At 37.4% G+C, this 27,173-nt stretch overlaps 1 protein-coding gene across 1 annotated transcript in view; it reads right to left on the bottom strand.

Annotated features, from left to right (window-relative positions):
• The window catches only part of KCNMB2 (potassium calcium-activated channel subfamily M regulatory beta subunit 2), a 267,751-nt gene extending 242,894 nt beyond the window's left edge, over nt 1-24,857 (bottom strand). The window contains exon 1 of the mRNA XM_071214633.1: nt 24,580-24,857. The gene's annotated coding sequence lies outside the window, so the exon portion shown is untranslated. The remainder of the gene's footprint in view (nt 1-24,579) is intronic.
• Nucleotides 24,858-27,173: the final 2,316 nt, after the last annotated feature.

The raw sequence follows: 27,173 nt of genomic DNA, 5'->3' as shown, positions 1-27,173 counted from the left end.
AAAAAATCCACAGAAGCTGCTGAAAGTTTAAATTTGGAAATATAAACCTACCAACAAGTAGAGCATTTAGAAATTGTGTTATCAATGATAAAGATAGCCATGGGTACCTGACTATGTCTGCTGGGCAATTTAATAGTTGGAATGACTGTAAAGAACTACATTCTTGGAAAAAATAAACTGATATAACATAACACAAATTTGTATAGATTTTCATGTCCACATGTATATATTCATTTTTTTTTGGTAGAAGAATGCATTTATGGTTGTTGCCATGGCTTCTACTCATGCTTTAATTGATTTTCCTTGAAAAGTTTTCACCCTCTTCTCTCGGACAATTCTACTGTATATCATTTTCTGCCCCAGACAGAGTAATTTTAATTTCAGATGTGGAGAACTCCCAAAGTGTAAGAGATCCAGGAGGAAGCATTATGCTGAACCTTAATTGCTAATGGCTGCTTGTGTGACTTTGGGTCCATTGCGACTTTTGATTTTCTTTCAAACAGGACAACATGTATTTGTTAAAAATACATAATACAGAAAAGTTGAAAATAGAAAGTGGTTCTTTCTACCCCAGTCCCCTCATTCTCATTCTTTAAATGTAACCACTATTAATTGCTTAGAATACATTTCTCCAGAGGTTTTACTGTGTACCTACAGATATATGGATGTTTTGTTTATAAAAAGTTGACTTTGATACATATATTTTGCATTGATTTTTGCACTCAAAAATATTTCTGAGATATCCTTCTGAATCAGTATAATTTCATTTACGTCGATCTTATTTCGTATTCAAAGTATTCTAGTATAAAGATGTACCATGACTTATCTCACTGAAGAGCCTTTGTCTCCAAATTTTTAATATTACAAATGATGCAATGAAGATAATTGCACATATCATCACACACTTATGAAAATATTTGAGGAATAAGTGACTAGAAATAGGATACCTGAGGCAATAATTTTACTCCTTAAAATTTTTGATAGGTTCTGCTGAATTGCTTTCAAAACATTTTTATCAATTTCTCCTCCATCAAAGTGTATGGGTTGGGCAAGTTTATTAAATTGACCTCTAATTTTCTTATAAATTAAGATGAAGTATAAAGTGGGGATAAAACACCTTTCTTTCAAGGTTATTGTGAGAATTAGATGTGGTAAGGCATAGAAAGCTCCAGCAGTGTGCCTGACAGAAATTGGGTGCTTACTAAATCTTCATTCCCATCTTTTTATGTCACTATTTCACACAAAGCAAAATGCAGCAATTATTAGTTGGGTCTGAGTTTTCCTGTTTTTCCGCTTGGACTGAATGCAGTGTTCTCAGCTCGCCAATATTCATACCTACATCAGTATTGAGCTTCTTGCCTCAGTCAGAGTTAGCACTGGTCACTGTTGTTCTCATATTGGTTATTGTCTTTCTATGATGTTCGGTACCCATCATAATCATCTCAGATGTCTTCTCAGTCTTCTTGCGACTTTTCACTTCCATGTGTTTTGGAGTTTGGGTAAATGGATTTCTATTTTGAATGATCCAGCTTCTAAATGCTTGCATCAGCTTGGTCTGACCAGAAGTTAAAAGGGTGGTTTTTATGAATTTGCAGACCTTAAATTCTGATGGTGATCATCACTCCTTTGTTGGAGGAGTCTAGGGGCACTCTTATATTTCCTTTCCAAACATACCCACACTTTTACCACCTCTTGGCACCACCAATACTTTCAAAGATGGTATATACCTTCCCTGCACTATATTTTTCATGAGAACTTAATTTACTTTATTTGATTTCCTTCTCAAAGCTGGGATAAGTGTTGTCTGAGAAGTGAAATATGATGCAAGACCATTCAGGAGAGAAGAAATTTCCTTTATTTCATGTATTTTGTGCATATGCAGTCTAGTCCAAGTTTATAAATTACCTTAAGAGCCATCCAGATCTGGACACTGGTCATTTTCTGTTCTGAGTTGACTTTCTGTCCATCAGAATACTCTCTCCCAACTCTCCCTCCCCTACCGTGAACACTCACACTCCAATCTCCCATCATAGTCTGCTCATTTAGACAGCTCTGAATATGAAGTCCATTTTGTTTTATTTTATTTTTATTAAATATTTATTTATTTATTTATTCATTATTATTTCTCCCCACCACCCCTGTCCCCACCCCCGACCTGCCATTTTCTTGCTGTCTGTATCCATTCACTGTGTGATCTTCTGTATCTACTTTTCTCTCTCTCTCTCTTTTTTTTTTTTTTTTGTCTTCTCTTCTCATCTTTCTCCTCTAGGATTCAGAGGGATTCGATCCTGAGGACCTCTGATGTGGAGAGATGTTTCTTGTCAATAGCACCACCTTAGTTCTTGGTCTCTGCTACACTTCACCTTGACTCTCTCCTTCGTCTCTCTTTTGCTGTGTCATCATCTTGCTGTGTGAACTCACTTGTGCAGGTACTGGCTCACCCTGCAGGCACTGGCTCACCATGTGAGCACTCATGTGGGCACTTGCCTCACTGGCTGATCACTCAGGCATGCTTTCTCTTCTTCTTTTTCACCAGGAGTTCCCAGGGATTGAACCTGGCTCCTGCTATATGGTAGGCAGAGGCCTTATCACTTAAGCCACTTCTGATTCCCTGTTTTATTTTATTTTATAGACATTTCTGTAGTGTACTCTGTACAGACCCTGTTCTAGGTGATTTGCAAATATGGACTCATTTAATCCTTAATGGCTGCCTTCCTTTTTCTGATTCCACCCCTGACTGGAAGATAAAATATCTGTAATACTTCCTCTGTAAAAAAGCCTTTACATATTTTGAAGACAACCACCAAGCTCCCTCCGGTCTACTCTTCTTCAAATTACAGAACCCCAGTTTTTCAATTGTTTATTTCATATCCTGACCACTCTCCTCTGAATGTCCTTTGATTTGATAATGACTCTTTCCAAGATTGCAAGCTGTTTTCTCTGAGCCACAGATGTGCTTTCCGTGGCATAATTGTCTTTTTGCTTGTTTTTATTTTTTAAAAAAAAGAAAAGAAAAAGGAATTTGAATGCCTTTCCTCAGGGCACACCCTCTCTGGTTCCAAAGTTCAATCATGGCCTCTTATCTTAGTCCCAGCTTTACTCACTTGGTCCCCAAAGGTGTCTGGATTTCAGACCCTGTTAAAGTGTTACATCTGAACTGTCCCTAGATGCAGAATGACCACAACCTTGTTGAGAGGTCCTTCATTCTATGATGCTGTCAGTTTTGCAAAGTCAAATCTATCTATTGTAGCCCACTTCCTTGCAATGTATTTCTAAATCATAAGTCATCTCTTTCTATACATAGATAAATTTTAGTAATTTTTACATCAGTACAAAGAATCTGCTTGCACCAAAGCTACTGAAGAGAATGTATCTTACTGCTGATTTAGAACGGGAGGCAAAAGAGAGGGTTTATAGGATACAGTATTTCCCTCCAAGTTAGCTTTAATGCTCTAGGGTCTTTTCTGTCCCCTTCTCCCTTTCTTTCAGTGCCAGCACTTAGCTTTACTGGTTGCTACTTTCCTTTCCAGAATCCATTCTCTAGGGCTTCTCAATCTCTTTTCCTTTATTATGCAGAGCAATTTAAACCCTACCCTAGCTGTGTCAAACTTGGTAGTCACACCTATTATTTTCTTAGCTAACAATAGACCCTCTACTTATCAGGAACTGCATTCCATAGAAGGCAGCAAGTGATTGCAGTGACAAATACTTTTTCCTATCACAATAAGATGACATATTTTAAAGTTAGACAGTGCATCTAAATCCATCTCTCTCATAGATCTAGAGAGGTTACATTAATTAAGTAAAATGACACAGCTAATTAATAGAGAAAGTAGACTAGAACCCAGCACTTCCCAGGTCTGTATATATAAAAATGTGCTATATACAATGCTATCAGAAACCCTGTAGTTATATACAAGATATCACTAATGTGAGTCAGGTAAGTCCTGGTGATATTTGAAATTTGACCTTGTCTACACCAAAGCAGATAAATGAATTTTCAGCAAGTTCAATCAAAATCATAACTGTGATGGGGAAGTTCTAGGAAAATGGATCTAACTTCTCTAACTCCGGATTTCACCATTTTCTTAATCGTGTTTTGGCTGGTTTAGTGTCATCATGTGTAGGAAATAGTTTTGCCTGTCATCAGTCTGATCAGCACTGTTCCTCTCCCCTTTCATACACACTTCATGACCTTACTTGCCATAAAGTAACTTTTGGATCTCCTGACACAGAGCATTTTGCAAAATGCAAAAAGAGGAGAAGTGAGCATTTCCAACTAGGCTAACATTGGAACTAACGTGGCAATACTACAGAATGATGGGATTTTAGGTAGAAGAGCCTTATAATCATCTATTCTGATCTTCCTCTGTTTTTAACTATGAGAGATTGAAGCCTAAAGTGGTCAACCCTTAGTTTACAGTGGTAGAGCCACTTAGGGCTGGAACAGTAATGGAAACCAGCTGCCCTAACTCCAGTCCAATTGCACAACTCCATGCAGCTTTCATGTAAAAACAAATAAACAAGAAATCCTCTTCCTTAGCATGAGTTTGTTTTTGTTGGTAGTGAAGGGGATCGTGTACCACTGACAGTAATCGCTTAAGATTTTACAATAATCCTTGCATTAAACAGTTAAACTGTTAAACTGTTGCTGTGGTTTTGTGCTTAATAGATTGAATCTATTATTCATAATGCCATCTTGTTCCTGTTCAAATATCACTATCTTCATACTAAAATTGTATGGATTCATCCTTAATTTCGTAGCAGAATGAGAGAAAAAGGCATTAGAACAATGAATTTTCACTTCTGAATTTAATAGGTATTATTCAAGAACGTACTGTATGTACTGTGTGCTTTGGCTACTATCCTAGGCACTATTGAGGTCCAGTAGCAATATAAGGCATGTTAGCCTCAAATAACTTAAATTCTGATGTTGGCTTCTGGTCTCCTTGAAAGATATACCTTCAAGAAACATCTGGAGAATAACACAACTCCCTGTGGAGTTGGTATGTGTAGCGGTCAGGCTGGGCTGGGTTCTGTCCTTCACTAGTTGTGTTACCTAGAGCAAGTAACTGAAGTCAAATCTTAGCATGCTCGTATGGGGATAAAAATAGTACATACTTCGGAGGGTGGTTTGGAAGATTCTTTTAAGAGAAGACAGAAATCACTTGGCACTTCTGAACATAGTGTTCAAAAATGATGGCTAAGATTTAAAATCTTTACATTTTATGTCATTGAAGTCTACATTCAAAGCACACTGGAGAGCTAAGCCAATTATCTCAATACATGTAGGGGAACAAAACCTTTGCTTTGGATCAGAGATATCAGCATCTAGATTTTATAGACTGATAGAATTCTGTTTGTGTGGATCAGTGTAGTTTATTTGTCCAAGCAATGTCAAGCTTTTAAGAAGAATCTTCAAGGTAAATTTGGGAATAGCAAGTGCTTTATCTTCAAGTTAGTCTCTAATTATTTGTTTTTGTGAGAAGTGTCGTTCAGATTGAAATCTCCCTGCCTGTTGACTGTCAGTGTTTCCTGTTCACCTCAGGTTCTCAGACAAAGGCCTCCTAATTGGTTGTCAATTACTAGGGGTCCCCACCCAGCTGTGTCTTTAATACCCTCTGTTGTTGCTAATCAGCGTTGTGTCTGAGAGGAGGAAAATATTTGAGTCAAATAACACAAAGCATTTGGAAAGATGTGAATTTGGCATCTAAGATAATCAGAGGAACTAATTGCCAAATCTATTCCCTCCCTCCTCCCTACCCTCCCTCCCTCCTTCCTTCCTGTCTCCTTACCTCTTCTCTCTTTCTTTCTTACTCTCTTACTCTCTCCCTATTTCCTCCTTCCCTCCCTATCTCCCTTCCATCCTTTTAAAAGTTTTTCCTGGTTATCATTTTAGATTTCTTTTCATCTTCTTTTTTTTGCCTATAGGGAAAATAAACTGAATATGGGGTAGAAAAATGGCCTTAACAATGGATCTGTATAATCTGTAAGAAAAAATTTATGGTTAATCTGAAATGAAATGTTTCTTAAACAACTTTGCAGTCAGGCTATTAATAATCATTTTGCAAAGAATACGACTTATACCAGATCATATTGGATATTAGGGACATATGAATTGCTGTCAGTTTGAATTTGTATGAATTTTCTCATCAATAAAAATACTGTGATCTAGTTTGCAGACAAAGAAAATCTCCTGTAAAATAACAGTATGTTAAACATATTTACATAAGATAATTTCCATGTATGCAATTTAATTAGGAATCTAAAACATATATCTGAATGATTAATAACAGCAAAAATCTAAGTTTCATTGCCGAAAACGATGTGTATTAAGATACCCTTTTCTAGAGCAACTTAGATGTTTGTATCCATTCTCCATTTCCTTTTGCATGTCTAGACAGAATTTCTTTTAGAAAATTGATCAAATAGAGGAAAATTCTGACAGTAAAATAATTGAGAATTTGAAAGGCTGATAAAAGTCACACAACTGCAATATATTAGAGTTGAAACCTGAGACTTGTGACTTAACACCACACGATTTTTAAAATATGAGAAAATATACACTGGATTCTAAAAACAACTGTAAATCCAACTGAGAGAAGAAAAATCATTTCTTTATGAAAGAAAGTCTTCCCACAAGTTATTATCTCCCTCCACTCCTGAGTTTTCAGTCATATAGTTCCACATCCAGGACGCATTGCATTCTCTAGCTTTCCATCTTCTAGTTACTTTATAAAGCACCAAAACCAATACCATTCTCTTTCGTTGTAGCCTCTCTCTGCAAAACAACATTCACCATTTCCTTTACCAATTAAGGTGATGCTGCAAAATAAACATAGTTCTCCAGGAGATTCCAGCTTACCTATGTGGCTTGTGACCCCCTCACATCACCCTGCTTTGGTGCTTTCTCTCTCAGTTATGGAACTGAGTGGAAGGAAGGAATAGAGAAAGTTCTTTGGGGCATTTTTACAAAGACACAGTGCTTGGTGGTCAGTGGCCTCCCGGGCTGTGCAGGGTGTGGAAAGAGAGCCTTTAAACCTGCGAGCTAAATAGCAACTTGCTCAGTGCAAGCTGTGTACAGACCATTGAAACAGAGCTGAGGGGGGAGAATATTTGCTTCAACACTTCCCCACTTTACAGATAAGGAACCTGAACTCCAGACATTGTTCCGGTTTAGTTTATTTATAATCTAAACAAACTGGAACTATGAGCCATGAAATACTAATATTCTATGTGGTTTGTTTTCAACTATTTCACATCTTTGTGGAGGGATGGTGGCAAAAATCAGAACACAGAAAGTCAGAAATGGAAGAAAACTAAGAGGTGGTTTAGTTCATTCACCTTGCTTTACAGGTGAAAAAAACGGAGGCCCAGAGGGGCTCTAGCAACTGTCAGTGGCTCTCTGCCCCTACGTGGCTACCACCCCTTCTTAATTACCTTTTACAGTTTAGCAGCAGGCTCTATCCTGGTGCTTCTCTAAGCTTTCAAGTTCTCATTTTCCCCTTTGGTTGGATTTCAAACAATGTACTGAGTGTGGCAACTGAATTATTACAGTCAGTTTTCTGTGTAGTCTGTGGGCAATTTAAAATGGGCTTGGGCTAAAATGGGAAATTTCACCCTAGTAATAAGAAACTCTTAAGAGATGTAGCAGTTCAATCTGGTTCACATAATAATGGCAATAAAGAAGAAAATGAACATCTTTTCTTCCTTGCAAAGACCTAAAAACAATTTACAGAGATTTAAATTTATCCTCACAGAAGAGCTACAGCCTTATTTTTAACTGGGAAGTTCGACCACAGGGGTCATGAGGCAGAGTGTGTAGAAGAAAGGCAGGGGCTGGACTGGGAAACAGAAGACATATTTCAAGGCCTCTTGGTGTTGCTAACTTGTTGTCTGATGTTGGGTGAATCACGGAGTCTCTCTGAACCTTAGTTTACTCACCAGTTAAACGGGGAAGTGGGTAGGTGAGGCAATCTCCAAGCTCACTTCATGGACAATTTCTAAGTGGCTTCAGAAAGATCTGACTCCGTAGCTTAGATTTTCTTACTGTTAATGCCTATGTTTAAAGTCTCTTAGCTTTACTGTCCTTGAAACGCTCCCCTGATTGTAATTTTTTTCTTCTCTTTTTCCTAAGAGGAAAACAAAAAAAGATAGTAAAACCTTTTCTGTCCTAGGCAGCAGCCAATGAATAAGGGTAGAGAGAATGAGGCAGTAATGGGACAAGTCTTATTTATCCTTGGTGGATACTTACTAGTTGTCCTGGATGTTTTAAATTTCTTTCAAGATCTAACCTCACTCCCACCTCATCTAATCATCTCACTTTGTACTCTGGCAGACTGAAACCATCCATCATGACTTCCTTCAGTATTCTTCCTTCAAAATGCTTCTGCTCTTCATTTATCCTTTCCTTTCTCCCCTACACCCAATACTCTCTTACCACATCTCAGAAAGAAAAGAGAGCCTTTGCCATCCAAAAACAGCCCTTCATCGTGGCCTTAATCTGATGCTCAATTCTTCTATGTCTGTGGTTCTCATACCTTGCTGCACATTAGAGCCACCTGGGAAAGCTTGTAAATAATACAGAGGGACTTACAATCTGGGTAAGCAAAAATACCTCTCTCTCTCACACACATCTGCACAAGGTTATAATGCAATATAATGCAAAAATGGCTATGCCAAGGACTTGTGAACATAGGTGAGGCATTTATATAACAGTAACTACTTTTCATTGATCACCTATCATACAGTACATAATTTATATGGGTCATTTCATTCAAATCTCCTAATAAACCTGAAAGGTCAGTGTTGTGAGAATCCATTTTATAGATGCAGAAACTGATACTCGAAACATAAGTGACATGTGAAAGGTGGCACAGTTAGAAATGGGAGAACAAGGCTCTTCTGGTGTGAAAACGGATGCTCTTAACACCATGTGGCTCCCCTGGATTAAACTGGACCTTGTACGCACATACTGGGAGTTAGTGGACCAGGAAGAAGACTTTGTCAGGAAATGGTTTGTAGACCACAAGAGCTATTTTATTGCAAAATTTATTGCTAACACATAAATAAGTAATCAATAAATATTAGTTATTATTTATTTTAATAGTTTTTGTTAAAACAATTTGGTTTTGGTTATGTTCTTTTTGCATGATTTCTTTCAGTTATGAACCCTCTCTTCTCTCCTTATCTAATTCTCCCTCAAGGATTTATTTTTGGGAAATCAATTTGAACAACCTGCTTTAGAGATAAGAATCTCCAAAGTGACCAGAGAGCACTCAGTGCTGTGTGATGTTCCTGCCCTAAGCCAAAAACTCTCTCCTTTTCTCCTTCTAGGGCACATTCCCCATTATTTCTTGTATTCCAGTGGCTTGTCCATGTGTTTGGTTTTGTATTTTGCTCTCAGCAGGTAACCCTAAAAGTCTAAGTTTACGTTAACCAATATATGATTCATCCTTGAAATTTTTTTTCATAAAATCTTGTAAACACATCAAAACCAAGGCGGGTCCCAAATTAGTTTTTTTTCTTTTTTTCTAGCATGGTGCCAGATGGCACTACAACAGGACAATAAAGGAAATCTGTTTCTTTCCTCATGTTTTCTATATCTGTCATAAATTTCAGCTGACTTTGTATGAGCAGCAATTTAAAAGTTCATATTTCAGGTCAAGGTTCAGGTTGAATTTTACTTTTATGTTTTATTAAAAATGATGTGTTTTTGCAAATATGAATTAATGTGATATCATTTTAGAGGAAACTTGGTGACAAGTAGTGGCAAAAATCCAGCCAAGATAATACTGGCAGCTTTTTCTGCTTATCTTTATTGAAGGACTACATGAAAGAAATCCCTAGCTCTTACTAAACCTTTGAAATATAGATAACATCAAACTCTGCACTACCTAGCAAAGAAGAAAGAAATCTAAACATCATTAAGGACTTTATCAGAAGTGACTATTATTTATTCACAAATCTAGCAGACTACTGAGACTTAACTTATTAGGTCACTGCTTTTAACATAAATTATAATAATTTCAGGGTAATGCAGTGTTTAAACTTCTATAATTTAAGGAAAAGCTAAAGCAAGGATAATTATTATATTTTCTAGAGTTCAAATAAATTTATAAAATGTATATAAATGGAAGTTCCTGTCATACAAATTCTACTTTGACTGGGAAAGTTGATTTTATAGGAAAGCAGCCTGTGTATTACATTGATTAGATCAAAGCTGATCTGGGTAAATGGGAATGGGAAGGAAAGAAAACTTATAATGCCACTGATATATATTGGCTTCAGGAAAAACTAGGTGAGGAAAACTGGGACATAATTAATATTTTATCTGAAATGGATTGTCAACTTGAATTGTATTAGTGGCAGAAGAATAGAGTCATTTTTTAGTTTTGTTATTCAAAAGATAAGGTTGCAGAAAAATATAAAAACAATTTGATGATATATTAAGGGGAAAATGTGAAATCTGCTACAAAACAGTTTTCTTCTTTGCTTAGCTCTCTTTTCTCTTTCACTGCCTCAGTGTGGCAGTTTGTGGTGAGAGTGCTGTGAAATCATCCTCCCACAGTTCCCATTTAGAATCATATCTGTGAACCTTTGTCTGCACCTAGATGAGGACCAGCACCCTACATTGACTCCATGGGTAAGAAGAGAGCAGAGATGAGGCTGTAATCCACAGCAATGGAGATTACCTGAGCCAGCTGCCCACAAGACCTCAGGGACCTCTGGGCATGGCCACCTTGGGACCTGCGGTCTAGACCTTCCTTCACATCTGGAGCCCAGTCACACTGGTACTTGGGCAGAGATGGCAGCAGGTGTCAAGTACTGCACTTCGAGGTTGGGAGTCAGGCTGGCTTTAGCCCAGCTTTGCTTCCTACAAGTTGTGTTACCTTGGATAGGTCGATCATTCTTTGTGAGCCTCAGTTTTTCTATTGGAAAGTGGGTATACTAGTACTCATTTCCTAGGACTGTTCTGAGCTTTAAATGAGAGAATGCATGTAAAGTGCTTAGCACAATGCCTTGCACTGAATGAGGGCAAATAAGCTATAGCTAGTGTTTTGTCAAGTGCCTGCCACTGATAAAGTGCTCAATACTCATTGTTCTCACTGTTGGCATTCTTTATGTCTTATGGTACCAGTGACCATCTCAAAAGCAAACCCTTGTTTGAGCCTCCAAATGCTCTCTTTTTTTTCCTTCTTTATTTTTTTTTACATTCAAATAATGTATTTTTTTATATTAAAAAAATATGAGGTCCCTATATACCACCCCCCTTATCCCACTCCTCCCACATCAACAACCTCTTTCATCATTGTGGCACATTCATTGCATTTGGTGAATACATTTTGGAGCACTGCTGCACCACATGGATAGTGGTTTACTTGTAGTTTACACTCTCCCCCAGTCCACCCAGTGGGCCATGGCAGGACATACAATGTCCAGCATCTGTCCCTGCAGTATCACCCAGGACAACTCCAAGGCCTGAAAATGCCCCCTTGAAATATCCACGGCTGCAGAAGCAGGCTCCAGAGGAAGAGTTGATGGATTCATGTTTAATTTAGGCAGTATGGTCTGGGAGAAAGACTTGGGTTTAGAGTCAGAGGAATTGGCTTGAAAGCCTGGCCTGGCCTTAATTCCTGTGTGACTTGGGACAAGTCTTTGAATCTCTGTGAATTTTGTTTTCACTGTCCAAAATCAGGGGTGATGATGTCAACCAGAGTTGTGAGAATAATAGGAGATGATTTCAGTGTGAATTCAATAGGTAACCTATGAGATAAAGAAAGATGATAGTTTATCAGCTACCAAAGGCCCTCACAGTCACCCTCTTGATCCAAAGGGAATCTATACCCACTGCTGCATCCTACTGACCTTTGTCAGCTGCCCTTACTTGGGGTAACATTTTTTTTTCTTACCACTTGTACAGTCCTTTAATAAAGTTGCAAACTGATTTTGTCACTTCACCAATGAATTAGTGAAATCCAAATCACAAGTTATGAAATCCTTTTTATGAAGGAAGCATCAAAGAATCTTTCCTTGGGCAGATAAGTCCACAGAATGAAAACTAAGTAAGAGCATAGAAACAACATTGATTCCTTCCTAGCTCATTTACCTTTGTAGGCTACATAACTCTGGGCCTTCTCAAGCTAAGAGTTTCCTTTGGATTAACTGGCCTGAAATTCCGTAATAGTGTAGGGAAAGATAGCTGAAGAAACAAAATGTGCATACTCTTCACAGAGGCCACATTTGAAAATGTAATTGCCATTTTGATTCATGACAAAAAATCCTAATGAGGGCAGTGTGGGATGTTATTTAGATTAAATCTAGGTAAGGTAATACTCAGGAGAGAAATTTGGGCAAGTTTGCGTGATGCCCAGATGGACCATAAACAAGAGACAATGAGTGTTGTTACTTTTTCTGCTGACCTTTATTTAACAGAATTCTCATTAGGAAAAAAAAAAAAACTTCCTTTTGCTTATTGTTAAAATTGCTGTTTGTTCACCTGCTTTGACAAAGGAACCAGCTAGAGCAAACATTGAGTTAGATTAATAGTTTGCTTACTTGATGTTAGTGTAGCTCTCTAATGATCTCTGTAGGCCAATAATGACAACATTATTTTATTCAGCAAACAAGGGGCTGATGTGTAAAGTATATACAAAGCATAATATGGGACACAAAGATATTTTAAAGGAAAGTGTACTAAAATATAGAGATCTTCTAGGTGTTATGAAATTTCCATTTTTGTAGGTGAAAATGATTGAATATTGGCAATTTCATATAGGTCAAAGTTTCATAAGACACCTCCCTCTGTAATGACCAAAATTCTATAAGGCAAATAACACTACTCCACTTAAGAAATGGAGGCAATGAAGTTCAGAGAAGTCAATGATTTGCCCAAGGACACATACTGGATGGGTTTTGAATATAACTCAATGCTCTTTCTATTCAATTAACTTAGCTTTTTATAAAACATAGCTTTTCATGAAATTTGTAAGTAGAAGAAAAAAGAAAAATTATACATATGTGTAATTACGTGATTACCAGGTAGCAAAAGGTAAAACCTTCTGGTAGAGTTCAAAGACTGGAGAGGTCTCTTCTGGCTTGTAGGGCAAGGAATGGAAAGGGAAGAAAAAAAATGGGGAGGGGATGAGGGAAGTCTTTATCCATGAGGGACCATTTGATGATTGGTAGGGTTTTGACAGGTGAAAACGAGCAGGAAAGGAGACCTGGCTCTGCGTCACTGGCTATGTGACTTGGAACAAGTCTTGCAATCTCACTGAATTTTACAAAAAGAAATTTGAAGTGCATGGGCCAAAGGATGGAGGCATGTTTAAGGCAGTTCCAAGATCAGAGTCATACTCTGGAAAATTTCATTCGGGAGATCTATATAGAAGAAAACAAGACAAGAAGAGATTAGTTTTTCAAACTCTATTTGTGATAGATTCACCAATTGTGTTTGTTAAATTTCCAAGGTCTTACCCTAAAATACTCTTTTTAAATACAGGCCACATGAAATGATAATTTTCAAGATCTTCCTCATAATTCTCATGCAGGTGATTCAATGACAACACTTTGAAAATATCGGACTAAAGGCAAGGCAACAAAGTGTGAGATTTAAAGGGCTTTATTTGTATGGGAAGGAATAAAGGCACAGATGCAAAGATACTTTGAAGGAAGGAACAATAGGACCGAGCTGATTAGGTCTATGTTGGAGGAAGATTCAAAGACAATTCTTGGCTCCAACATATGGTGTTTGGGAAATTGGTGATGTCATGAATAGAAACACGAGGTAGAGTGGATTTATTAGGTTTTGATATGAGTAAAGTGAATTTTGAAGTCTCAAGATGGTAGTCACAGGGAAATAGCTACTAGATAGTACTCAGCTTAGGACTTGGGTCAGTGAACAAGATCACAGCTGGAGGAAGAGTCTAAGATTTAAGTATAGACAGATGATATTTTAAATTACTAAAAAGTCTAAAAAAATAAGAGAAGGAAAATGGGAACCCAACAAAGGAGACAAGGTAGGAAAGAACTTTAAGGCAGGAGGAGAAACTAAGTTAAACATCAGTAATTCAAGGGAAGAGAGGATTTGAAGTAAAAAGGTCCATAGTTTTGAATGCTGTGGAGTGATCAAGGGAGGGTTATGAGACTGTGGAAAGGCCAACAAGTCAGGTGAGGAGAGATTCCTGGAAAGAGTCAAGAGGGCAGTCCCAGGAAAACAGCATGGCCAGAATTCATACATTCATGCCTTTAAAAATGAGTGAGGAGCAAGGAAGTAGAGGCTTTTTAGTGAAAGGGATCTCTAGTTCTCTTCCAGTGATCCCTAACCTCACCATCCATCCAGTTATTAGAGCCAGAAATCTAGAGTTATCATTGACACCACTTTCCTCCTCATTCCCATCCTCTCAAATTTAACCCATCACCAACTCTCTGATAATACTTCATAACCATGTGTCCTTCCAGCCACTTGCTTTCATCTCACTGATTTGTGCTACCATCATCTGGATTACAATAATAACCTTTCAACTGGTTTCTCTGCATCCACCCTTGCTCTTCTCCATTTTGATCATCATATTGGAGACAGAGATATCTTTGCAAAGCACAAATACCTTGTCAACCCCCTGCGCAATGCTGTTGGTGGCTTTTTATTGCTCTTAGGAGAAAAAGCATTGCTCTTAGAATAACTCCTCCGGCCATCGGTCCACCAGCCTAATCTCTAACCGTAGGCTGCTTGTTCCCTGCCCTCCAGCCATAACTGCCATCTGTCAGGGACACAGTCCCTACCTACTCTCTGTAACAGTCTTATTCTTTAAAACCTAGTTTATTGATATTTTCATTGCTGCCTGCTAGAATGTAAATTCCATGAAGGTAAGAAATTTCTCTCTCTTTCACGTGTACATACACAGCCTGATAAATGTTTGTTGAATAAGTGAATGTGTCTTGCCTTAGCCTTTGCACAGACTTTTACTCTGCCTAGGAAGCTTTTCTCCAACCCCTGCTACTTTCACGTTCGAGCCTTTTAAATTCAATTTTATTTATTTTATTTTTATTTTTATTTACTTTTATGCTTCTTTATATAGCAGCTCAGAAAAGACTTCCCATACATCCTTAACGACAGTAATTCTCAACTGGTGACATTAATAATCTCTTACCATTTATTGCATTTGTGATTTTATACTTATTTTTGTGGTTACTTCAAAATGTCTTTCTCATTCCATTCTGTGACCTTAATGGGGGGAGGGGAGAGTTGTTTCTGATTTGGCTTCAATTTGTAATCCCAATATCCATTCTAGTGCTTAACCTATAATGGATAGTTGATAAACAATTGTTGAATAAATGAATGAATAAGTGAGTGAATGAATTTGAAATAAGGACTGATAAATTAAAGGGTAGCAGAATGGAAAAATTTTAAAAAAGAAAGTAGACACACCTGAGCACATTCATACTAAGCATCTTCTTATGTCTGAAAATTACACACAAGACAACTTTTCAAATAGGCATTTCTATTAGAGCACAGAAGTTTTATTCATAAAACTTTCTTTTTATTCAGTTTAAGTTCAGCAGCCACTATATCTACTTGTCAGTGGGGAAATAGAAGATTGAGAAACAGGTTGAAATAGAGATTTTCTAGCCAGTTTTATTTCTACAAGTCTATTGATATATTTTCCAACACTTCCCCCCTAAAAAAAAAATGTTCTCGAATTTGGTAATGTTATCTAAACATTCTTTCTCTTTTAGATATTAAGTTTATATTAAGTTTATTTCCCTATTTCAACTTTTCTTTAGATTCATTCCAACAGAAAATTGAGTTCTGTGCTGTTCTAATTTTATGTTTTAAAAGCAAATATTTTCCTTGAATTGTCTATACAGAGCACCTCACATAGTTATTCCCAAGCACCACATAGGCCCAAATAAAACCACTAGAAAGTAAAGTTAAACCAGAAATTGACCATACTTACAGAGAAGAAGAAAATGGATTAATCCTGTTATATTCTACAGTTAGGTATTACTTTCTTGATTGGGAAAAACTGAAAGATAATCAATGATTCCCAGAACTACTACTAAGGTAAAATCTCTGTGAGGAAGTTTTAGTTTGATTTGATGGAGCTACAGATGCTCTATATGCTTTGGAATTTTCAGCTGCATTACAATACCAAACTCCAAACATCTTAGAATTATTTTCTGAGCAAGATTTACCAACTTCTCGTCTTTCCTTCTCATGAAGCATCTTATGCAGCATGTCCAGAATGAGCCTCTGCATCTGATGCAAAGCAAGAAAGATTCTAAATTTGCATTTTCATTGCTGGCTATTTTTAACTTTCCAAGTTTCACTTTGAAAGACACTTTACCTTTGTTGATAAGAGTTAGGGAGTCAGGTGCTTGACCTTTACCAACTTTTCAGTAAAAAATTTAATCAAAAAAGACTTTAAAAGTCTGATAAAACCAAACTCATTGTTTATAAAATCCTGAACTGTGTCACAAAGCACAGTGGAATTCCCCAGACACACACATTGTAGTAAAGGCTTTAATTGGGGAAATTTCCAAATTGAATTTTCCTTTGGTAGAACGCTACACGGATGGTTTTGTAAATCACTTCATACTACTGTGCGTAGTATGGTCCTCTGAATAAGCAAACAATGAGACTCACAAGCCCTCTTTCCCCTTCCATAAGAGCCCTATCTATACCACAAGGCACAAAGGGGATTCAGTGGAATTAAGACTTGCATGGTTTCTAGAGCCCTAAATCCCCACCAAACAGCCTGGTAAGTATAGATAAGATATTTACCTGACTTTTCTAGTAGGTCTTCGCCTCAGGGGATAGGGTGAAAAGCAAAAGGTATAGCAATCAAAAAATTATTTATTTAAAAAATGAGCATAATAACATATTTTCTAGTGTTCTATTCACCTGAGAATTGTTTTTTGAAAGTGTCTTTTTCAATACCTTTGTACCCTAATTATATGGGAAAAATATACTTTAGAAACTCAATTACATCTTTTACTATTTGTATAACTATTCTTTTTCACTCATTGAAAGGATTTATTGGAAATGAAAAATGACTCCATGTCCATAATTTTCTGGGGTTTTAATTTCATACTCAGGAAAACACCAAGATGATAAGGAATCCTGTATGTGGGATTCATCTGACATTTTCCCTATTTAGTACAAATGTAAACCAAAGCCCTCCGGTCCAGTAGTATAAGCGCCTTCTCCTTCTTTCCTAAGAAGTTGGCAGGCTTGACACTTGGACAGCTGATTTATTGCCTCCCCTCCCCCTGAGCTGAATTTCTCACCCTGGCTCATCTGTCACCCTGACTTTGATCAGGACGGGTTTTAGAATTTTGCTGTCTGAGGCTGTCAGACTCAAAGTTGGCTTCGAATGGAAGGCTCCACCATGCTCTTTAGAGAGAGAGAGTAGCTGCTGTGGGCAGACTACAGAGAGGAAGGGGCAGGGAAACTGTCAGAAAGAGCATCTGATACAGGCCTGCCAAAAAAAAGGCGAGGTAAGAGGATAGGTGAAGAAGAGGCTAGTATGGCAGGTCCAGGGCTTTGTTATTACAAAATAGTTCTAAGCAACACTAAATTTCTGAGGTGTGTGATTGATCTGTTCGTTTGGTCATTTACTCTCCTTGGGTCAAACAGGACACTGAGAGATCTGGTGTAGATATCACTGATTTATTCATTCAAGAAACAAACACTTATTGAGCCTTAACTACTGACAGGAATTCTGCTAGGCACTGGAAATACTGTGATGACTATGTCCCAGTCCTTGACCTCACAGGGACTCATAATTTAACCAAGGAGGAAGATAAATGAAACAGATTACAGCACAGTGTGATAAGGACCACGGTAGAACTATGCATAGGTAATTCTTAGAGCAAAATTACTGAAGACATTAATAAAAAACAAAACCTTGGCTATCGGTGCCATTTTATGACTACAGCATAGCTACACTTACCGCGATCGATTTGAGGAATGACAAAAGATTAAAGGAAACACCCACCAGCATATAATCATTAGTTGCTCAAAACCAAGCTTCAGAAATCTGAAAATTAAGAAATTGTTTGGAGGAGGATGAAGTTCAGAACTGATTAAAGAAAATAAGATTTTAACCTAAGTAGCAAATCAGTATTTGAGTTTCCCAATAGTTCAGTTGAAGGTGCTGATATTTTTATGGCATAATTCAATGAAGCCCCCTTTGCATTCAAATATTAGCAATGCTAAATCTAGAGTAATTGATGACGCTAATAGCCAATTTCACGCATGCACTGGAGTCATATTGTTTGAACATGGGTTCATTGGACCAGTTTACTATTAATTCAGCCGCTGCAACCATAGACAGAATGAAGATGCTGGAAACATTGAAGCTGGAAGCTAACAAGCCTGGGTTGGCTGAAGTTCTTCTAACTGACACGGGTACATGAACCTATAAAATGAGGTTTAGTATCTCAGAGAGGCAGGCCTTTTCTCGATTTTTCCAGAATTTCTCTTTCATTTTAGTTCTAATAAGAAACAAGCAAATGTCCCTCACACATTTTGGTAAAATCTATTTCTGGTGCTGGTTGGATGCTCAAAAGCCTTGAACTCCAAAATGATAACTCGATGTTTAAATGCCTCTCAAATAATATCTATTGAATGAGTGTGGAGATGTGTAATACTAAGAAATAAAAACTAAAGGAGATAATGTAAACCAAATCACTCAGTGTCATAATATATGTAAAATTAAAGTTTCATTTTGAATAATGGTAGCTAAAATTATAATAGGTAATATGCATTATGCACTTAATTTGTGCCAAGCACGGTGCTAACAGGTATGCCTGATTATCTCATTTAATGATCACAACAACCTCCCAAGTGATGTACTGTTACTATTGACATTTCTGCTGAGGAAAGTGTTTCACAAGGTCAAACACCAGGCAACAGGCAGAACTGGGATTCAAATAAGTCCTATGGGGCTGTGAAGCTGGTACTCTGCTTCAGTGCTCCATTATACTGCATGTCTAGAGACTGAGGGTTTCATAATGAGTAAATTTGCATTCATTTAGGTTGTTTCACAGGAGTTTACGTCTACTTTTTGTTTAGGGAAGGAAAACATAAGGCACTCTCATTGTTCATAGCGGAAAGAAAAGTCTCCTCTTCAAATCCTCCCTTTAAAAGAATTCCACCAATTACTGGCAGTCTTTAGTCACTAAATACATTAAAGATGGTTTAACTGACATTCTATTTAACAGAAGTTTCTGCAACTGGATGGAGAGTTAAGTGGGATAGCTTATTAACTCTTTGACCTAAAGCAAACTTGATTAATTTCTCTATACCTTAGCTTTCTTATCTATTCAATGGAAATTATGATACTTGCTGCTCAGGCATGCTGTGAAGAGTAAATGACAATAATGATGAGAAAACTATTAATTTTTAAGCATCTCCTCTGTGCCATATTCTCTACTAGGGTACTAGTATACATTACTACATTTAATCTTCAATCCCAAAAGATAGATTTTACTATCACCAATTACCAATTTTTGGAAACCAAGGGTAATGAAATAAAAAAGACAGTGTCCAGGTCACATAGCAATGACATGGTGAAGGTGAAATTCAGACCGGGTCTATCTATTCCTAAAGCCTGTTCTTTCCTTAGTTTTATATCACACCACCTCTTTAGACTATATAGAATTCTTGAAATATGGGGCATTATTAATTATACCTAATTTGGGCAATGCAATTATTATACTTCAATTATTTGAAACCATATACCTTATGAATCGTAAAGATGGTCAGTGTTAACCAGACCATACTTTTGAGAAGACAAATGAGTGGTACAACTGTCAATTTTGACAATGCAAATGGATAGTGCGATTACTGATTATTGTTGGTTGGTTCCTGTGGCTACACAGCTCCTGGGGCGTGCATGCCCTGAATGGCAGAGTGACCCCAACCAACCCCACCTTCCAGCCTGGTGTCACCAGCCCTTCCCTTGTCATTAAGGGAGAGCAGAGAAAATATAGGATGTGTCTACTTGAATACTCAATTATATAGGGAATCTGTGAAATAGATTTATGAAATAGAAGTCATCTTTTGGATAAAATCAAACTCAGGCAAACTGAATTTTTCTTTGCTTTGACATAGATTGGAGCCGGTGATATAATTCTTTTTTTCCCTCCTATGTAGAGAGGAGAAGAAAATCATCTTAATAAATCTTGACTTTTTTGAAGAAGTTCAGGATCTTTCTCTGGAAAAGGCAGACACAGTGCTCTGACCACAAGGTTGAAAACCATATTTGGAGCCCAATGCTACTGGTGGGATTTTGGTGGTGCAAAATCAATTCCTCTATTCAACAATTAGTTCATTCATTTGACAATTGCTTATTGAGTGCCTGCTACATAGCAGGCCCTATTCTAGGTGTTGTGCATACATTATAGAGCAAAACAAAGTCCCTGCTTTCATAGAGTTTATGAAAGTGCCTGCTACATAGCAGGAAGGAGACAGAAAATAATCATTGAACATACAATATATTGGGAATAACAATATGATACATATGGAGAAAAAGAAGGCAGGGCCTGGGCATAGGAAGTGTCAAGAGAGTGTGCTTTGAAAGATAGTTTTCAGGGAAGATTACTTTGATAAAGGGGCATTTGACAGAGGCTTGAAGGAAGTGAGGGACTGAGTCATGTAGCTACCTAGGATAAAACTTTTCTAGGTAGAGGGCACAGAGTACTCAAAGACCTTGAGGTGTGAGAATGCCTGGTGGGTTTGAGGACAAAGTAGGAAGCCAGTGTAGCTGAAGTGGAATGTGAAAGGAGAAATAGCAGAGAATCAGGGAGGTACTAAGGACATAGGTCATGCATGACCTGTGAGTCTTTGTAAGGATTTGGCTTTTTTTTGGAGTCAGATGGACATTGGAGGCTTTTAATCATTATGATTTAGCTTCAATTTTGAAATGATCACAGTGTTTGGTGCAGAATACAATGGGTATTGGGGGGGGGGGTAGGCTGCAGTGGAAGAAAGAGACCAATTATAAAAGTATTGCAATAATCTAAGCGAGAATTGTAGCTAATTTAGCCAGAATGGTAGCAGTAGAAATAATAAATAATTGAATTCTGGATACATTTTGAAGGTGGAGGCAATGGGAGTTTCTGTGAGGTATGGGGGGAAAAGGGGAGCCAAGGAAGACAGTAATATTTTTTTTTTCTGAGCAACTAGAAGAATGGAGTTGCCATATTCTTAAGTGGTGGAAAATATGGGAGGAAGATGTATATGTGGAAATTTAGAAATTAAATTTGATTTTGAATATTAAGTGTGAGATGCCTCCAAGACATCCAACTGGAAATGTTACATTGGTATTGGATATGTAAGTATGGAGATTATGGGGAGAGTCCCAAGTCAAAGATTAGAATTTGTGGGCAGTCTGTATACAGATAGTTTCTAAGGGTTGGAGATTAGATTAGACTCATTTTTCTAGGGAAAAATTACAGATAAAGAAAAGGTTTCAAGTTGAGCCATGGTGCATTCCAACATTTAAAGATTTAGGAGATAATTAGTAACCAGCAAAGGAGACTGAAAAATTTTCTACCTCTGAAATAAGAAGAAATTATAGACACACACACACACAGCCATATTATAATCTCGTCTTCTAGGAAACTTGATTTAAGAAGTCAGAATCGGTCTCTGAGAAATGTTGACACAGTTTTTCACACATGCCAAGAAATCCAAGGAGGAAAGCCCTCTTCCAGGGAAATGGCACCTCTGCTTGATCTTGCCTGGACCACAAAATGACTTTGGAGTTTGGAGTGACGACTTAGAGGGTAAAACGAGTATGGCAAAGGGCAAAGATGGCAACGAGGCAGGAAAGGAGATTTTGATAAACTTTATAATGCTGGTCTTCTTGCAACTATCAATATAAAGCTAGCTTTTTGAAATAAAGTTAGCAACCATACAAATTAATAAAGAGAATAAAATGCACCTGTAACAACACACTGAGATTACCACCACTAACATTTTGGGGCACTTTTTCTAGATTCTCTTACAAACATATATAGTAACAAAATTAGGATTATATTGTATATACATTATTGTAGTCTACTTTTCAATTTGATGTAATTGCATGAAAATTTTTGAAAAATGCATTTTTCTTCATGTTTTCATGAGAGGAAGGAGATGATAGAAGAGAAGATTATGTTATTTTGAGAAATGTCTGGTCCAATATCAATGAAGTAGAATGATGTCTGTGGGTATGAGAAAGACAGAGAACAAGGACAACTCTGGAGTCAAAGTGACTTGGTTGCTGATATGATGGCTGTGTCCATGGGGACTGAAAAAACACGAATGACTAAAGGTTTGCATATATTTTTTTGTCAGAGTGGTCTCCAGACTTTTTCTTTCTGTATATCTGGATAATTGTTGGGTTTTCCTTACTAGATATAGCAGAAATTGAAAGAGAAGGGTATCTGGAAATGTTTCAGTTGATATTTACCAATGTAAACAGGCAATGAAATTAATTTGTGACATGAAGTGATGTTTTGACTAAATCACTGAGCTTTCTTCACAGCTTCCAAAGTAAAAAAAATAGAATAGCACAGCTCCCCTCTATTTTTTTCATGGTGTAGGTGTATAACATAGACATACACCATCAAGATTTAATATAGGAAATTTTTTCATAAATCTGTAAAAATTGTGAAAAACCATTTTAGCTTATCAGTAAAGTGCTAGAGGCACGAGCACAGCAAAATAATTTCTCCTGTTGAAAACTTTTATGATATGAATTCCACCTAAAATAGATACTTGATCTGATTAGATTCAGAAGATATTGGTAAGACCAGAGCTAGTAGAAGCACTTTTAAAATAAATGAAAATTAGTGAGAACTGGAAATAATATTCAGCTGTAAATTTCTCACAACAGTGAGTAAAATGTGTGTGTACTTCTGTTTGTGTATTGTGAGCTCTCTATATGTGCATTCTTGATTGGTTAACTCACTTGGTCAGAGAATGGGACTTTACAAGGTCAAGGTCACACATTCCACTGGTCACATAGAAGCAGAAAACTATGTCATAGCCACCATTTGCACAAGGACTTCCACACAGCCATCTCATGGACATGCACTCTTTGTCACTTAAAGACCATCTAAGCGAGCTTGATGGTTCAGTAATATCTATTCCACTATTAGGAATAAAGGGCACCCAACTTTAACATGTTTACCCACCATTTCAACTTTGTACGGGAGTAGCAGTATATACATAGCAGCTCACAAATATACAAACCTCAACTTGACAGAGAATAGCAAAGCCCCACTTAGCCTTAATTTCAATATTTAGCTGAAAACATTGTATATTGTCTTCTACTTTTATTCCTAGTTAATATTGCACTAACTAGTTTTAAAGACATTTGAAGAATATTCTGTCATAAATACACAATTATTTTGTGCATTTTGCCATTCATTAAAACCAAATCAATGCATCAGAATACAGATGTTTTCTCAAACATAAAACAACATATTTACATCTTGGAGTTGTGAAGTCCATCAGGGAGATCACCCAACAACACTGAGAATTCACTCCTCACTACGTTTCTGTCACTTCACATTGAGGGTCGTGTGCAATGACAAATATTGAAACTTGCACCATAGATCAAGTTGGGAAAACACTGGCTTCTGATCATTGCATTTTAGCTTTAAAAATCTTAGCCTGTGATTTCCTGAATTTCCTCTTCTGACTGAGCTACACCGATCCCAGGATAAAGTACAAAGCAGTAAAAATTCCTTTGCAAACCCACTCATTATCCACTGGACTTTGGAATCCAACTGCTCCTCTCATCTGTCAAGGAGAATTGTGCTTTATTCTGCTCATTTGAAAAAAAAGGTAGAACATCAAGTCCGTAACCTTTAACGAATCACCATTTCTATCTGCAGCCCCGGCAGTTGTTTAAAAGCTAGAGAAGGAATAGAGAGAAATTCCCTTCTAGTCTAAAACTCTTCTCTGCTTCACAAAACCATTAATACAAACAGTGCGGATCAGCCTTTCAATATGCAAAATGGGTAAAGAGACCCAATTTTCTTTTATTATAGATTAAATCCGAAGTAGTTCTTTTATAGGGGAAATCAGATATAATCCTCCAATTTCCCCTTTTTAAAAATTAGACTCAGGCTATCAAAGCACCTTAACCAGGGCAATAAAATATTTATCTAACAGGTTTCAAGTCTTAAAGACAGCTTCCTCTTTATTTTTCTTGGACCTTTATGCCCCCCACCCACCAAAGTCCTCACTCAACCCTGCCAACAGCCCAGCTGGCACCACAGATAAGAAGCAAACTGTTTTCTCTATGACCTCTAAACATTCTACTCCCTGGTAAAAGCAACGTGGAACGCGCACTCAGCAGGCTACAAGCCTGGAGCCAGTTTGTCCTCGAGGCATTTTTGCCATTAAACATAATACTACACACTGTGCTTTGCTCTAAGCAGATCCGTCTCCCACTCCCCTCTCTCTCCCCTTTTTGCTTCTCACTCCGCACCTGGCTGCAATTCACCCACCAGGCACAGGGCAAACAAAAAGCAAGAAACAGCAACAGATCCCTTTGTTTCACATGCAAATCCTACCTCCGGTAGTTGTCACATCTTCCTCAAAAGCCACGCTTATTTTTTAATGACAGCGATCCAGTGCAGTCCTCCAAAAAGCCACGGGTAATCATTATCACTTATCGTGCCTAAAGCCTTTTTGGACCATTAAATAGCACAACCCTTGCTAACTCATATCCTTAGTACTCCTGCTCAAAATGTCTGAAAGAGTTTGGAAGGACAATGGGAGTGACAGGCACGCTTGACAGCCACGCTCGAAATTAGTTATCTGAAGCTCCGTTAGCGCCGCTTCATACTGTTTTTAAAGCGTGCTGGAGGTAGGATTTATTAGCCTATGATAGCATGCTGTTTCTGTTTTTATTAAATACTGTAATAGGCTGTCTGGTAGCGATGCTGTGATAGGTCCAACATCTCTTCCCCACTGCTTTCGAATTCTCATGTTAAGGGAGAGCGGGCTCAGACTTCCTTACAAGAGCCACGCCGCCCTGCTTACTGGATCAGATTTCCCTATCGTCTTCAACTACTGGAGAAAGAACTCCTTTTGTAAATAGGTATTTCTACGTGGAAACTGAAGTTGGGAATAAACACTCTAGGAGTCCCCAGACAATTCTCTCACTTCCAGCAAGGGACTCATTCTCCTCTCAGTTACAAAAATAAGCATTCTCTAGAGTTAGGGAAGAGAAGCAATCCAAGCAGGAAACATTCTCGTCATTACTAAGGTAGGAGTTATGGTATATATTTGTTCGAAATCTCAAGTTATGTATCAAATGGACTGAAAGGATATGTAGGTCTGGTAAGTAGTTATTCCATGCGGATTTACAAAATTTCATGTTCCAGTGTGCAGCAATTGTACGCCGTGCACTAATTGTCAAAATGGGAAGAATGCACAGTGGATAAAGGGATAGGGACGTGTGTAACTACCTCAGCCTACATTTGGCAATCAAGATCTGGAAGATGGGAAAGGGATTTCTTACCATGGGTCAGAGATGGGAGTATGACTGGGTTGGAAATGCTACTCTGGAAAGTTGTAAATACCTTTCCAAACAGGAAAGCAGAAAAAAGTTATTGGTATCTTAAAGCAACATGGAGTGCTTTATGCTCCAACTACCCAGGTTGATTTTTTAAATACATTTTTTTTTTATTAGAGTAATGTAAGGTGACAGAAAAATCATGCAGAAAATACAGAATTCCCAAATACCGCCTCCCCACATATATAGTTTGCCCTATTAACACCTGGTGCTAGTATGTTAACTTTGCTAAATTTGCTAAAAATTGAGACAATATTTTTATAATTATACTATTAGTTAATAGCATAATTAGTCCATAGTTGACATTAGAGTTCACTGTGTTGTGCAATCCTATGGTTTTTTAAATTTTTTATTCTAGTGACATATATACAACCTAGAATTTCCCCTTTTAACTACATTCAAATATATACTTCAGTGGTATTAATTTCACTCACAGTGTTGTGCTACCATGACCACCATCCATTACCAAATTTTTCCATCACTCCAAACGGAAGCTAGGTACCAATTAAACATGAACTCCCCATACCCTACTACCACCCCAGTCGTTGGTAAGGCTGTATTCTACATTCTGACTCTTGAGTTTGCTTATTCTAATTATTTCATGTCAGTGAAATCATACAGTATTTGTCCTTTGGTGTCTGGCTGATTTCGCTCAACAGGATGTGTTCAAGATTCTTCCTTGTAGTTGCATGTACCAGAACTTCATTCCTTTTTAATGGCTGAATAGTATTCCATTGTAAGTATACATCACTATTGATCCGTTGATGGAAACTTGAGTTGTTTCATCCCTTTGGCAATAGTGAATAATGCCCCATGTGAACATTAGTGTGCACATATCTGTCCAAGTACTGTCTTTCAATTCTTTTGAGTATATACCTAGCAGTAGTATTGCTGGGTCATATGGTCATTCTCTACTTTACTTTTTGAGGAACCACTAAACATCAAACTGTTTTCCACAGTGGTGGTATCATTTTACATTGCTATTAACAATGAATGAATAATCCTAATTCTCCACATCCTTTCCAATACTTGTTGTTTTTTTTTTAAATAGTAGTCATGTAAAATGGTATCTCCTTATGGTTTTGATTTGCATTTCCCTAAGGACTAATAACGTTGAGTATCTTTTCATGTGTTTATTGGCCATTTATACATCTTTGGAGAAATTTCCATTCAAGACTTCTGCCCATTTTTAAACTGAATGACCTTTCTGTTTTGAGTTGTAGGATTTCTTTATATATTCTGAATATTAAACCTTTATCAGGTATTTGGTTTCCAAATATTTTCTCCCATTCTGTAGGCTGCCATTTTGCTTCCATGATGAAGTCCTTTGAGGCACAAAAGTTTTTTATTTTGATGAGGTCCCATTTATCTATTTTTTTCTTTTGTTGCTCCTGCTTTTGGAGTTGTCTAAGAAACCATTATCTAATACAAGGTCCTGAAGATGCTTCCCTATGTTTTCTTGCAGAAGTTTTATAGTTTTGTTCTTATATTTAAATCTTTGATCTCTTTTGACTTGATTTTTGTACACATGGTGTGATGCAGAGGTTGATCTTCATTCTTTTGCAGATGGATATCCAGTTTGTTCAT

The sequence above is a fragment of the Dasypus novemcinctus genome, chromosome 4 (genome assembly GCF_030445035.2).
Source record: "Dasypus novemcinctus isolate mDasNov1 chromosome 4, mDasNov1.1.hap2, whole genome shotgun sequence".
In the NCBI taxonomy this organism is placed as follows: Eukaryota; Metazoa; Chordata; class Mammalia; order Cingulata; family Dasypodidae; genus Dasypus; species Dasypus novemcinctus.
The sequence above is the reverse complement of the archived record's forward strand: the minus strand, read 5'-3'. Positions and strand labels throughout refer to the sequence as shown.